The sequence below is a fragment of the Astatotilapia calliptera genome, chromosome 22, assembly GCF_964374335.1.
Source record: "Astatotilapia calliptera chromosome 22, fAstCal68.1, whole genome shotgun sequence".
In the NCBI taxonomy this organism is placed as follows: domain Eukaryota; kingdom Metazoa; phylum Chordata; class Actinopteri; order Cichliformes; family Cichlidae; genus Astatotilapia; species Astatotilapia calliptera.
Window position 1 is genome coordinate 2,205 of NC_137442.1, and position 11,485 is coordinate 13,689.

The window sequence follows — 11,485 nt, forward strand, 5'->3', positions numbered from 1 at the left end:
CAGAGAGAGAGAGAGAGAGAGAGGGAGAGATACAAAGGAATGTAATTCAAATTTTGCACTTCAGACCTTACTGTGTGTGTGTGTGTGTGTGTGTGTGTGTGTGTGTGTGTGTGTGTGTCTGTCTTTTACACAAAAAATGCACTTGCAACAACTTTAATATGGAATGTACTGGACTTCCCAGCTAGGCGCCCTCCTGTGGACGACAGGTGCAATCCCAGTTGCACAGCACTTGACCAGCTTCTGTGTGTGTGTGTGTGACAGACAGACAGACAGACAGAGAGGGAGATTCAAAGCATCAGGACCAGGAGATGACACAGTGCTCCAAAGGCCTGGTTCTGCTGCCTCCTCCTCCACCCACCTGCTGCAGACGCTTCTGTGAAGGGAAACTGCTACATGTTATGTCACCGATCCCTGCCATGCTGCGTGTCTAACGACCCGGCAGGGCCTGCTGAGTACAGTGGTGGTGGAATCGGCCCGATCGGACACTCCTATCTGCCACTTTGACCTTTTTATTCCGTCAAATTTGGACCCATTTACACCAAGTCCAGAACCGTTGGTGCTATCGACATGGGGTCTTCACCAGCGCGTGCGGAGCGGCAGAAAATCCCCACGTAGACACCACTTTCATCCCTCTACGACACTTACTTTCCCAGTTATTCCATTTTATTCCGTCAAGCTCTGGCTAAATCCCCTTAACCTAACCAACCCTAATCATACCTGCATTTGTCCACTGGAGGGAGACAAAAACACCAAGCTCTGAGATTCAAATTTTGAACTGCAGACCTCACAGTGTCTGTGTGTGTGTGTGTGTGTGCGCTTTGGTGTGTTTGCTTTGGTGTGTGTGTGTGTGTGTGTGTGTGTGTGTGTGTGTGTGTGTGTGTGACAGAGAGAGAGAGTGACACTTGCTGTGTATTTAAGAAACAAACGCTCAAAGAAACCAAACAGAATGACACAGGCAGAAAGACACTGTTTTATTTTGGTAACCAATGATGCATTTCTTCTTCCCTTGTACAGTGCACCCTGAAGCCGTGTGTGGACCAGGAGATCAGCAGAACAGGAACCACAGAGCGTCAGCGGCAGACATCCAAGCTGCACAGGGCACACGCAGCACCAGGCAGAATTAATGACGTCCCTGATCCACAGCTCAAGCCCAGCCACCCGCTGCCTCCTCGCCGCCTCCTCCCGGGACCTTCAAGGACCACCCACCAGCCACTGGTACACATTCCAATCTTACACAATGGCCCCAGCATCACAGGGCATCTCCTGACATTAAAATCTATCCTGATTTCTGTTGTTTTTCCCTCATCTCTGAGCCGCTGAGTGTGAGTGTGTGTGTGTGTGTGTGTGTGTGTGTGTGTGTGTCTCTCTCTCTTTTACACAAAAAACACATGTCAGTTGTTAAGGAAAATGTTATAAAACACTTCTTCAGTAAAGACTCAGAGAAGAGAAACACACAGAACTTCTTGCTAGCAAGGGCAGCCTCCACTCTAAGAGACTCCAGTGAGAGAACTGCCCCGGTCTTTATTTTATACTCCATTGAGCGTGTGTGTGTGTGTGTGTGTGTGTGTGTGTGTGTGTGTGTGTGTCTCTTTTACACAAAAAATACATGTGAGTGCACTTGCAACAACTTTTAATATGCAATGTACAGGACTTGCTTGCTAGGCGCCATCCTGTGGACCAAACATGCAATTGAAAGATGTTATTTTCGCCGGTATAACACCTTCTGACACTTTGTACCGCATTGAGCCAGCAGAGGGAGCACCTCTTGTTCAATCCCAGTGGCACAGCAGCTGCTCTGCTTCTGTGTGTGTGTGTGTGTGTGTGTGTGTGTGTGTGACAGAGAGACAGATAGAGAGAGAGAGAGAGAGACACTTGCTGTGTATTTAAAAAACAAGCGCTCAAACAAACCAAAGAGAACGACAGAGGCAGAAAGACACTGTTTTTTTTGTGGTAACCCATGAGGTCTTGCTATCGAATTGTACAGTGCATCCTGAAGCAAGGCCGAGCAGATGACATAGTGCTCCACAGGCCTGCTTCTGGTGCCTGCTCCTGTACCAACCTGCTGCAGAGGCTTCTGTGAAGGGAAACTGCTACATGTTATGTCACCAATCCCTGCCATGCTGCGTGTCTAACGACCCGGCAGGGCCTGCTGAGTACAGTGGTGGTGGACCCAGGCCCTCTGCACCTTCCTTTCTCCGACTGGGACCCTTTTGTCCCATCCTTTTTGGTCCGATTCGCCATATCTCCAGAACCGAAGAAGCCATCGGCGTGGCTTCTTCGCCACAGCGTCCGGCACCCACCAAAACCCCCACCTAGACACCAACATCAGCCCTCTACACCTCTTACTTTTTCAGTTATTCCACTTTTGTCCCATCCTCTCCTGGCTTTTTCCCCATAACCTATCATTTAAGCCTCATCATACCTGCCGTGGGCCACTGGAGGGAGACAAATCACCATGCACTAAAATTCAAATTTTGCACTGCAAACCTCACAGTGTCTGTGTCTGTGTGTGTGTGTGTGTGTGTGTGCGTGTGTGCGTGTGTGTGTGTGCGTGTGTGTGTGTGCGTGTGTGTGTGTGTGTGTGACAGAGAGACAGACAGAGAGAGAGAGAGAGAGACACTTGCTGTGTATTTAAGAAACAAACGCTCAAAGAAACCAAACAGAATGACACAGGCAGAAAGACACTGTTTTATTTTGGTAACCAATGATGCATTTCTTCTTCCCTTGTACAGTGCACCCTGAAGCCGTGTGTGGACCAGGAGATCAGCAGAACAGGAACCACAGAGCGTCAGCGGCAGACATCCAAGCTGCACAGGGCACACGCAGCACCAGGCAGAATTAATGACGTCCCTGATCCACAGCTCAAGCCCAGCCACCCGCTGCCTCCTCGCCGCCTCCTCCCGGGACCTTCAAGGACCACCCACCAGCCACTGGTACACATTCCAATCTTACACAATGGCCCCAGCATCACAGGGCATCTCCTGACATTAAAATCTATCCTGATTTCTGTTGTTTTTCCCTCATCTCTGAGCCGCTGAGTGTGAGTGTGTGTGTGTGTGTGTGTGTGTGTGTGTGTCTCTCTCTCTTTTACACAAAAAACACATGTCAGTTGTTAAGGAAAATGTTATAAAACACTTCTTCAGTAAAGACTCAGAGAAGAGAAACACACAGAACTTCTTGCTAGCAAGGGCAGCCTCCACTCTAAGAGACTCCAGTGAGAGAACTGCCCCGGTCTTTATTTTATACTCCATTGAGCGTGTGTGTGTGTGTGTGTGTGTGTGTGTGTGTGTGTGTGTGTGTCTCTTTTACACAAAAAATACATGTGAGTGCACTTGCAACAACTTTTAATATGCAATGTACAGGACTTGCTTGCTAGGCGCCATCCTGTGGACCAAACATGCAATTGAAAGATGTTATTTTCGCCGGTATAACACCTTCTGACACTTTGTACCGCATTGAGCCAGCAGAGGGAGCACCTCTTGTTCAATCCCAGTGGCACAGCAGCTGCTCTGCTTCTGTGTGTGTGTGTGTGTGTGTGTGTGTGTGTGTGTGTGTGACAGAGAGACAGACAGAGAGAGAGAGAGAGAGACACTTGCTGTGTATTTAAAAAACAAGCGCTCAAACAAACCAAAGAGAACGACAGAGGCAGAAAGACACTGTTTTTTTTGTGGTAACCCATGAGGTCTTGCTATCGAATTGTACAGTGCATCCTGAAGCAAGGCCGAGCAGATGACATAGTGCTCCACAGGCCTGCTTCTGGTGCCTGCTCCTGTACCAACCTGCTGCAGAGGCTTCTGTGAAGGGAAACTGCTACATGTTATGTCACCAATCCCTGCCATGCTGCGTGTCTAACGACCCGGCAGGGCCTGCTGAGTACAGTGGTGGTGGACCCAGGCCCTCTGCACCTTCCTTTCTCCGACTGGGACCCTTTTGTCCCATCCTTTTTGGTCCGATTCGCCATATCTCCAGAACCGAAGAAGCCATCGGCGTGGCTTCTTCGCCACAGCGTCCGGCACCCACCAAAACCCCCACCTAGACACCAACATCAGCCCTCTACACCTCTTACTTTTTCAGTTATTCCACTTTTGTCCCATCCTCTCCTGGCTTTTTCCCCATAACCTATCATTTAAGCCTCATCATACCTGCCGTGGGCCACTGGAGGGAGACAAATCACCATGCACTAAAATTCAAATTTTGCACTGCAAACCTCACAGTGTCTGTGTCTGTGTGTGTGTGTGTGTGCGTGTGTGTGTGTGCGTGTGTGTGTGTGCGTGTGTGTGTGTGTGTGACAGAGAGACAGACAGAGAGAGAGAGAGAGAGACACTTGCTGTGTATTTAAGAAACAAACGCTCAAAGAAACCAAACAGAATGACACAGGCAGAAAGACACTGTTTTATTTTGGTAACCAATGATGCATTTCTTCTTCCCTTGTACAGTGCACCCTGAAGCCGTGTGTGGACCAGGAGATCAGTAGAACAGGAACCACAGAGCGTCAGCGGCAGACATCCAAGCTGCACAGGGCACACGCAGCACCAGGCAGAATTAATGACGTCCCTGATCCACAGCTCAAGCCCAGCCACCCGCTGCCTCCTCGCCGCCTCCTCCCGGGACCTTCAAGGACCACCCACCAGCCACTGGTACACATTCCAATCTTACACAATGGCCCCAGCATCACAGGGCATCTCCTGACATTAAAATCTATCCTGATTTCTGTTGTTTTTCCCTCATCTCTGAGCCGCTGAGTGTGAGTGTGTGTGTGTGTGTGTGTGTGTGTGTGTGTGTGTGTGTGTGTGTGTGTGTGTGTCTCTCTCTCTCTTTTACACAAAAAACACATGTCAGTTGTTAAGGAAAATGTTATAAAACACTTCTTCAGTAAAGACTCAGAGAAGAGAAACACACAGAACTTCTTGCTAGCAAGGGCAGCCTCCACTCTAAGAGACTCCAGTGAGAGAACTGCCCCGGTCTTTATTTTATACTCCATTGAGCGTGTGTGTGTGCGTGTGTGTGTGTGTGTGTGTGTGTGTTGACAGAGAGAGAGAGACAGAGAGAGAGAGAGAGAGAGAGGGAGAGATACAAAGGAATGTAATTCAAATTTTGCACTTCAGACCTTACAGTGTGTGTGTGTGTGTGTGTGTGTGTGTGTGTGTGTGTGTGTGTGTGTGTGTGTGTGTGTGTGTGTGTGTCTGTCTTTTACACAAAAAATGCACTTGCAACAACTTTAATATGGAATGTACTGGACTTCCCAGCTAGGCGCCCTCCTGTGGATGACAGGTGCAATTGATTGTCAAAAGCAGATATCTAACAGCTTCTGACACTTTGTACCGCATTGAGCCAGCAGAGGGAGCCCCCCTGGTTCAATCCCAGCTGCACAGCAGTTGTGACCAGCTTCTGTCTGTGTGCTTTGGTGTGTGTGAGTGTGTGTGTGTGTGTGTGTGTGTGTGTTGACAGAGAGAGAGAGAGACAGAGAGAGAGAGAGAGAGAGAGAGAGAGAGAGAGAGAGAGGGAGAGATACAAAGGAATGTAATTCAAATTTTGCACTTCAGACCTTACTGTGTGTGTGTGTGTGTGTGTGTGTGTGTGTGTGTGTGTGTGTGTGTGTGTCTGTCTTTTACACAAAAAATGCACTTGCAACAACTTTAATATGGAATGTACTGGACTTCCCAGCTAGGCGCCCTCCTGTGGACGACAGGTGCAATCCCAGTTGCACAGCACTTGACCAGCTTCTGTGTGTGTGTGTGTGACAGACAGACAGACAGACAGACAGACAGAGAGGGAGATTCAAAGCATCAGGACCAGGAGATGACACAGTGCTCCAAAGGCCTGGTTCTGCTGGCTCCTCCTCCACCCACCTGCTGCAGACGCTTCTGTGAAGGGAAACTGCTACATGTTATGTCACCGATCCCTGCCATGCTGCGTGTCTAACGACCCGGCAGGGCCTGCTGAGTACAGTGGTGGTGGAATCGGCCCGATCGGACACTCCTATCTGCCACTTTGACCTTTTTATTCCGTCAAATTTGGACCCATTTACACCAAGTCCAGAACCGTTGGTGCTATCGACATGGGGTCTTCACCAGCGCGTGCGGAGCGGCAGAAAATCCCCACGTAGACACCACTTTCATCCCTCTACGACACTTACTTTCCCAGTTATTCCATTTTATTCCGTCAAGCTCTGGCTAAATCCCCTTAACCTAACCAACCCTAATCATACCTGCATTTGTCCACTGGAGGGAGACAAAAACACCAAGCTCTGAGATTCAAATTTTGAACTGCAGACCTCACAGTGTCTGTGTGTGTGTGTGTGTGTGTGCGCTTTGGTGTGTTTGCTTTGGTGTGTGTGTGTGTGTGTGTGTGTGTGTGTGTGTGTGTGTGTGACAGAGAGAGAGAGTGACACTTGCTGTGTATTTAAGAAACAAACGCTCAAAGAAACCAAACAGAATGACACAGGCAGAAAGACACTGTTTTATTTTGGTAACCAATGATGCATTTCTTCTTCCCTTGTACAGTGCACCCTGAAGCCGTGTGTGGACCAGGAGATCAGCAGAACAGGAACCACAGAGCGTCAGCGGCAGACATCCAAGCTGCACAGGGCACACGCAGCACCAGGCAGAATTAATGACGTCCCTGATCCACAGCTCAAGCCCAGCCACCCGCTGCCTCCTCGCCGCCTCCTCCCGGGACCTTCAAGGACCACCCACCAGCCACTGGTACACATTCCAATCTTACACAATGGCCCCAGCATCACAGGGCATCTCCTGACATTAAAATCTATCCTGATTTCTGTTGTTTTTCCCTCATCTCTGAGCCGCTGAGTGTGAGTGTGTGTGTGTGTGTGTGTGTGTGTGTGTGTGTGTGTGTCTCTCTCTCTTTTACACAAAAAACACATGTCAGTTGTTAAGGAAAATGTTATAAAACACTTCTTCAGTAAAGACTCAGAGAAGAGAAACACACAGAACTTCTTGCTAGCAAGGGCAGCCTCCACTCTAAGAGACTCCAGTGAGAGAACTGCCCCAGTCTTTATTTTATACTCCATTGAGCGTGTGTGTGTGCGTGTGTGTGTGTGTGTGTGTGTGTTGACAGAGAGAGAGAGACAGAGAGAGAGAGAGAGAGAGAGGGAGAGATACAAAGGAATGTAATTCAAATTTTGCACTTCAGACCTTACTGTGTGTGTGTGTGTGTGTGTGTGTGTGTCTGTCTTTTACACAAAAAATGCACTTGCAACAACTTTAATATGGAATGTACTGGACTTCCCAGCTAGGCGCCCTCCTGTGGACGACAGGTGCAATCCCAGTTGCACAGCACTTGACCAGCTTCTGTGTGTGTGTGTGTGTGACAGACAGACAGACAGACAGACAGACAGAGAGGGAGATTCAAAGCATCAGGACCAGGAGATGACACAGTGCTCCAAAGGCCTGGTTCTGCTGCCTCCTCCTCCACCCACCTGCTGCAGACGCTTCTGTGAAGGGAAACTGCTACATGTTATGTCACCGATCCCTGCCATGCTGCGTGTCTAACGACCCGGCAGGGCCTGCTGAGTACAGTGGTGGTGGAATCGGCCCGATCGGACACTCCTATCTGCCACTTTGACCTTTTTATTCCGTCAAATTTGGACCCATTTACACCAAGTCCAGAACCGTTGGTGCTATCGACATGGGGTCTTCACCAGCGCGTGCGGAGCGGCAGAAAATCCCCACGTAGACACCACTTTCATCCCTCTACGACACTTACTTTCCCAGTTATTCCATTTTATTCCGTCAAGCTCTGGCTAAATCCCCTTAACCTAACCAACCCTAATCATACCTGCATTTGTCCACTGGAGGGAGACAAAAACACCAAGCTCTGAGATTCAAATTTTGAACTGCAGACCTCACAGTGTCTGTGTGTGTGTGTGTGTGTGCGCTTTGGTGTGTTTGCTTTGGTGTGTGTGTGTGTGTGTGTGTGTGTGTGTGTGTGTGTGTGTGTGTGTGTGTGACAGAGAGAGAGAGTGACACTTGCTGTGTATTTAAGAAACAAACGCTCAAAGAAACCAAACAGAATGACACAGGCAGAAAGACACTGTTTTATTTTGGTAACCAATGATGCATTTCTTCTTCCCTTGTACAGTGCACCCTGAAGCCGTGTGTGGACCAGGAGATCAGCAGAACAGGAACCACAGAGCGTCAGCGGCAGACATCCAAGCTGCACAGGGCACACGCAGCACCAGGCAGAATTAATGACGTCCCTGATCCACAGCTCAAGCCCAGCCACCCGCTGCCTCCTCGCCGCCTCCTCCCGGGACCTTCAAGGACCACCCACCAGCCACTGGTACACATTCCAATCTTACACAATGGCCCCAGCATCACAGGGCATCTCCTGACATTAAAATCTATCCTGATTTCTGTTGTTTTTCCCTCATCTCTGAGCCGCTGAGTGTGAGTGTGTGTGTGTGTGTGTGTGTGTGTGTGTGTGTGTGTGTCTCTCTCTCTTTTACACAAAAAACACATGTCAGTTGTTAAGGAAAATGTTATAAAACACTTCTTCAGTAAAGACTCAGAGAAGAGAAACACACAGAACTTCTTGCTAGCAAGGGCAGCCTCCACTCTAAGAGACTCCAGTGAGAGAACTGCCCCGGTCTTTATTTTATACTCCATTGAGCGTGTGTGTGTGTGTGTGTGTGTGTGTGTGTGTGTGTGTGTGTCTCTTTTACACAAAAAATACATGTGAGTGCACTTGCAACAACTTTTAATATGCAATGTACAGGACTTGCTTGCTAGGCGCCATCCTGTGGACCAAACATGCAATTGAAAGATGTTATTTTCGCCGGTATAACACCTTCTGACACTTTGTACCGCATTGAGCCAGCAGAGGGAGCACCTCTTGTTCAATCCCAGTGGCACAGCAGCTGCTCTGCTTCTGTGTGTGTGTGTGTGTGTGTGTGTGTGTGTGTGTGTGTGTGTGTGTGTGTGTGTGACAGAGAGACAGACAGAGAGAGAGAGAGAGAGACACTTGCTGTGTATTTAAAAAACAAGCGCTCAAACAAACCAAAGAGAACGACAGAGGCAGAAAGACACTGTTTTTTTTGTGGTAACCCATGAGGTCTTGCTATCGAATTGTACAGTGCATCCTGAAGCAAGGCCGAGCAGATGACATAGTGCTCCACAGGCCTGCTTCTGGTGCCTGCTCCTCCACCCACCTGCTGCAGAGGCTTCTGTGAAGGGAAACTGCTACATGTTATGTCACCGATCCCTGCCATGCTGCGTGTCTAACGACCCGGCAGGGCCTGCTGAGTACAGTGGTGGTGGACCCAGGCCCTCTGCACCTTCCTTTCTCCGACTGGGACCGTTTTGTCCCATCCTTTTTGGTCCGATTCGCCATATCTCCAGAACCGAAGAAGCCATCGGCGTGGCCTCTTCGCCACAGCGTCCGGCACCCACCAAAACCCCCACCTAGACACCAACATCAGCCCTCTACACCTCTTACTTTTTCAGTTATTCCACTTTTGTCCCATCCTCTCCTGGCTTTTTCCCCATAACCTAACCCCTAATTATTGCTAGTTATTTTAATTTTTACCTGTCGTCTTGTGTTCCAGTCGGTCGCAGCAGCAGTGTGTTACCAGTCGCCAATACTCTCCTCTTTAGTTTGAGAAGTCTCCTTTTGTATTAAATATGCTTTTCCAAAAACGTCTATCTTTGTGTACACGTTGAATGAATGTTAATGGGAGACCAGTTCTTTGGGGGGGTTTTTTGGGGTTTTTTTGTGGACAATCCTTGTCAGTGTTGGAGGAGGACTGTGAAGGACGACCGTTCAAATCAAACCAAATCCTAACTTTAAGCCACTATCCAGTCCTGTCCCCCTTCTCTCCTCATACCGGTACCCACAGTTCAGACCCCACCTCAGGCCCCTTACTGCCTGAGGAGGGGTCTGAAGTATTTTCCAGCCTTATAAAGAAAGGGAAGACTGAAGTGGCAGACTGTCATGCAAAAAGCGAGCATCTCCTCCTTGCACTGCTTACAGTCAAATGACAAAATATGTGAACTCTTTTTAAACAGGAAAAAGGAAGAAATTGTACACCAGAGGGGGCAAGAAGGAGAAAACTTGAATATAAACTCAAAAGAAAAACCGCTGTTCCTTCCCTCCCCCAGAAGGCAGTAGAATATCATCATGTTAAATGCCACTTTTGGGGGGGGGGGTAAAATTACTTGACAAATATGTTTCTCTTTTTTGTTATTTCGTCCCTCTTTGTTACAGCTACAGGAGGACAATAAACAGAAGAAGGAGAGCGGCACCAAAGAGGCGAAAAAACGAAAGAGCGCACCACCTCCTGACACCACATCCACAAAGAAGTCCAAATGTACCTCCAGTGCTGAGGGGGACGACAAGGAGGTTTTTCTCCTCCCTGTTCGTGGGCGTGAGCGTTACGAGATGTTGAAGAAGATCAATGACGGTTTGGAGCTGCTTGACAAGGACAGCAAAAGCAAGTCAAAGGTCTCAGTGAAGCATGAGGTTCCCGTGCCCTCCAGTGGAAAGAGGCTGCTCCAGAGAGGAGAGAGGAGTGACAGCGACTAAGATGCCCATCACCTCAATTTCGAAAACAAATGTCACCTTTTTGTCTAAGCCTTTAGGATTATTTCAGGTTTTAAATGCCCATTTAAAAACCAAAATGCCATCCTGCCTCAGTTAAAACGGTTCCTGAAACTGTACTGCCTGATTAGTCACTGCACTGACATACTGTTGTGTTCAGTTATGTTTTTTTCTTTTTAAAAAAAACAAAAAAAACAACAACCCTATGTTCCTAATTGGGTTAGAGCCGTTCAGCATGGTTTGAGTGAGATTACGAATGATCCTTGTCATAACGAGTCACTGCCGTTTATTTAAATAAAGTTCAAAGCTAGGCTTGCAAAACTTGAATGGAATTTGCCTCTGATGTTGCTGTATTACTGTGCTACAGTCCTGTCGCACCATGTCATTTTTTAAAAAAGAAATGTATATATTTTGCATGATTGTCTGGGAAATGCAACCACCTCTGCGCAACCTTGATTCATATGCAATATGTAATCATGTTTGTGTAACATGAAAGAAAAAAGAGAAAAAACGATGATAAATGCAAAGACTGGTAACAGCGCTAAGAACCATAAAGCAAGAGAATTTTTAAAAAACTGTGAGAAACTACACTGTAAAAAAAATAACCCTATTCAAATTAAAAAAATGATGTCCAGTTGTCACATCCAAAATATTTGGCTTTATAGAATCCAAATTGAGTCACTTGATATGACCTGATACTTTTATGTTGATATAAACAATATTACTAGACTTGACTGAAACTTTAAATTTTGCATTGATCCAAATTGATTTTTTTACATAGAACCATATTTTAATTATTGAACCAAGCTAATATATTGAAATTTAACCAACCTAATGTATTCACATCGAACCAAATTAACATGAACTAATATGTTTGTGTTGAAGCCAGGTAATTGATTTACATATATTCAAACTATATTTTTTACAT

General features: G+C 47.4%; 1 long non-coding RNA gene across 1 annotated transcript; it reads left to right on the plus strand.

Moving 5' to 3' along the window:
* The first annotated feature begins 7,194 nt into the window (after nucleotides 1-7,194).
* LOC145423544 (uncharacterized) lies at nucleotides 7,195-10,884 on the plus strand. The gene is made up of 2 exons (XR_013904595.1): nucleotides 7,195-8,301; nucleotides 10,225-10,884. It is a non-coding gene; the product is annotated as an uncharacterized LOC145423544 (long non-coding RNA).
* Nucleotides 10,885-11,485: the final 601 nt, after the last annotated feature.